The sequence below is a fragment of the Caretta caretta genome, chromosome 2 (genome assembly GCF_965140235.1).
Source record: "Caretta caretta isolate rCarCar2 chromosome 2, rCarCar1.hap1, whole genome shotgun sequence".
Classification (NCBI taxonomy): Eukaryota; Metazoa; Chordata; order Testudines; family Cheloniidae; genus Caretta; species Caretta caretta.
In genome coordinates, this window is record NC_134207.1 from 74,248,456 (window position 1) to 74,252,333 (window position 3,878).

Consider the following 3,878-nt stretch of genomic DNA (forward strand, 5'->3'; position numbering starts at 1 on the left):
GGGGAATTAGCTCAAATGGTAGAGCGCTCGCTTAGCATGCGAGAGGTAGTGGGATCGATGCCCACATTCTCCAGTACCTTTTTTTTAAATCAGAGAATATTTATTTCAAAAGGACCCATTTTTTCAGTTCTGAAGAATATGCATATTTTAAGTTACTTCTTGAGGCTTTCTAATTTTATAAAGTGGTTTTTTGGGGGTTTTGTTTTGTGGAAAGATTGGTTTTGTAATATTCTCTTTTCTTGAAGATTATCACTGGTGCATGCACACGAGAGAGGTAATTCTTGACAGCTGAAAAAATTAAATAAAAGGACAGCAAGAGTTGCCACTTGTTGCTTGTGATTTTTGTCTCTGATATTTCACCCCTCTAAACACTTGTCCTTATTTTCTTTTTAAAATCTAGATGCATCCTGCTCTTAACATTTTTATAAGGGATCAAAATACATGTACATATTAAATTAATCCACCACATTTTAAGAAAGGGGTGTGCACAATATGCTTGAATTATATTTTTTAACTGGTTATGGAAGATAAACATAATTTTGACAGCACACATTATTTTCTTTTATAAGTACTGAAAGAATGTTCACACTTTGAAACCAGTACAAAGGATAATGCCATTCAGCTGAGTTGAGGCATAATAGGTTGAGTTATAGTAGGTATAAATATTATTTTTGTAAAAGCTATGTCAGGTATGATTTTTTTAATCAGGTCATCCGATTTGCAAATATGGTTAGGGCAGAGGGTTGTGTCATGTGTCTGTTCTTATAGCATGGAAAAAGCAAGGTGACCAGGAGGCGTGTGGCAATTCCAAGAGAAATTGGTGTCCATAAAAACACCTTTAACATTATATCAAAGAGGCAAAAAGAGTGAGGTAATCTCTTACTGTGTCAGCTTCTTTTGGTGAAAGAGACAAGCTTTCAAGTTCTTCAGTTCTGGGAAAGGTACTCAATGTTACAGCTAACTATGAGGTGGAACAGATTAGCATTATTTAACATTATTTTACTCTTCTGTAAACTATGTGTTCAATTGTCATGGAATGTGAGCATTTTCATATCTAATACTGAGACCTCGTTCAGCTGATTATCCACCACAATCTCCAATCCTTTTCAGAGTCTCTGCTTCCCAGTATAGAATCTCCCATCCTGTAAGTATGGCCTACATTCTTTGTTCCTCGAAGAATACATTTACATTTCGCCGTATTAAAATGCATATTGTTTGTTTGTGCCCAATTTACCTCTTCATTATTTTCATTATTTTTTTATTTTTATAGTTTTTGTCTCATCTGCAAACTTTCAGTGATGATTTTGTTTTCTTCCAGGTTACTGATAAAAATTTTAAATAGTGTAGGTCCAAGAATTGATCATTGTGGGACCGCACTGGAAACATACCTGGTCCATAGGCGCTGACTCCGTGGGTGGGGTGGAGCTGGAGCACCCAAGGGGAAAAAATGGTGGATGCCCAACACCCACCAGCAGCCCCACTATTTGCTCCCCCTAACTCTCCCCAGCGCCTCCCGCCTGCTGGCGGGCCCAGCGGATCAGTGCCTCCCCTTCCGTCCCTGCGCCTCCTGCCTGCTGTGAATGGTTGTTTTGTGGCGTGCAGGAGGCTGGGACACGGTGTGCTTGAGGGAGGGGGCGGAACTGAGCGGGAAGATGCAGAGCGGGGGTGGAGCAGGGGTGGGAAGAGGCGGGGCAGGGCCCTGGGTGTGGGGCCAGGGACCTGCTCAATGATGATATCTCATTTACAATTACATTTAGTCAATCCATTAACTGTGTGCTCGTAGTATTCTCTATCTTAAATAATATAGAATGTCTTTCAAACTGGCATGTCTTTTCAAAAATAGAAGAAACTTTTCTTGTGCAACCACTGTAATTGAGATGTTAATTCCCAAAAAGAGAGCCCCTCCTGTGGTCTTGTGATAGTAGTGGCTGGGGAGACTGACTGAGAGTGGTTGCAGATTTTTCTATTGATCAAAGAATATTAACCCAGTGACGCTAACTGTTACATTGTGTTTTATTCTGAGAATAAGATGCATGTTGGTAAACCTCAGTGCTCAAGAAACCAGTTAAAGCAATGCTGTGAAGATTTCTAGGGTCAAAATATAGCCTGCAATGAGAGTAATCAGATGTGCTTGCTTTTAAACAATAAGAAAAGGAGTACTTGTGGCACCTTAGAGACTAACCAATTTATTTGAGCATGAGCTTTCGTGAGCTACAGCTCACTTCATCGGATGCATACCGTGGAAACTGCAGCAGACTTTATATATACACAGAGAATATGAAACAATACCTCCTCCCACCCCACTGTCCTGCTGGTAATAGCTTATCTAAAGTGATCATCAGGTGGGCCATTTCCAGCACAAATCCAGGTTTTCTCACCCTCCACCCCCCCACACAAATTCACTCTCCTGCTGGTGCTAGCCCATCCAAAGTGACAACTCTTTACATAATCAAGTCGGGCTATTTCCTGCATAAATCCAGGTTTTCTCACATCCCCCCCACCCCCATCCAGAAAACCTGGATTTATGCAGGAAATAGCCCGTCTTGATTATGTAAAGAGTTGTCACTTTGGATGGGCTAGCACCAGCAGGAGAGTGAATTTGTGTGGGGGGGTGGAGGGTGAGAAAACCTGGATTTGTGCTGGAAATGGCCCACCTGTTGATCACTTTAGATAAGCTATTACCAGCAGGACAGTGGGGTGGGAGGAGGTATTGTTTCATATTCTCTGTGTATATATAAAGTCTGCTGCAGTTTCCACGGTATGCATCCGATGAAGTGAGCTGTAGCTCACGAAAGCTCATGCTCAAATAAATTGGTTAGTCTCTAAGGTGCCACAAGTACTCCTTTTCTTTTTGCAAATACAGACTAACACGGCTGTTACTCTGAAACCTTTTAAACAATAGAACACTCCATTTTGAATGTGGAAAAAGGAATTGAAGAGACAAAAGGATGAGAGCAGGTGAAGATCACAGTTGGTCAGCTTGATGACACAGCCTCTCAGAGGTGACAGAAACATTGTAGTCTTTGAAAGAACTGTACTTTCTGAGTAGGCTGAGTAAGTATCTGGGAGTCCTTGCTAGTGCTAGATGGTGAATCATCAGACACTATTTTATTCTCTGATTGGAGAGCTTGCAGTATTTGAGGACAACTGCTTGAAAACATTTTATGAATAACCTACTCCATGGCTCATACAGCTGGGGAATTAGCTCAAATGGTAGAGCGCTCGCTTAGCATGTGAGAGGTAGCGGGATCGATGCCCGCATTCTCCATGAACATTTTTTTTGGCTGTGTCAGGGAAGGGAACAAATAGCAATTAATTACAAAACTTTTTTTCTTTACTCTTCGGTATTCTTGTATGTGATGTTTTTTGTTTTAATTTGCATTTCTTATTTTTCAAGACTTGTATGTACAACAAACAGAAGAAAATGCAATTAATATTTATTTATCTGAAGAAGTCTCATACACAAACAAAGCTATTAAAACACAATTAATTACTTGATTTTTATTATTGGGAAATCAATTAATACAAAATGATTTGTCCCATTGATTATTTAATAAAAATAACTCTAAAACGTAATCGGAACTCTTTAAACGATTACACATATCCCAAAAACCTTCTTTTCTGCTGTTCTCATTTTTCCCCCATCGCTTAATTCCAAAATGAAATACTAAATACTGCAGTTGTAAATAAATAAGTAAATAATATTTGTGGTAAACTCAGGACAAACAGCTACAAAAGGGGGGTAGTAATTAGTCCCAGGGAATTGAAAAGCCCCTCCCTATCCACTGAGGAGAGAGAACCAAGGGGCAATAAGGTTCCGCTGGAAAAGGGGTTGCTAGGGAACCAATTAGGTTCAGCTGACTCCAACTACTTGGGAC

At 40.1% G+C, this 3,878-nt stretch overlaps 1 non-coding gene across 1 annotated transcript; it reads left to right on the forward strand.

Annotated features, from left to right (window-relative positions):
- On the forward strand, positions 1-73 carry TRNAA-AGC (transfer RNA alanine (anticodon AGC)). The gene has a single exon. It is a non-coding gene; the product is annotated as a tRNA-Ala (tRNA).
- The last annotated feature ends 3,805 nt before the right edge of the window (positions 74-3,878 follow it).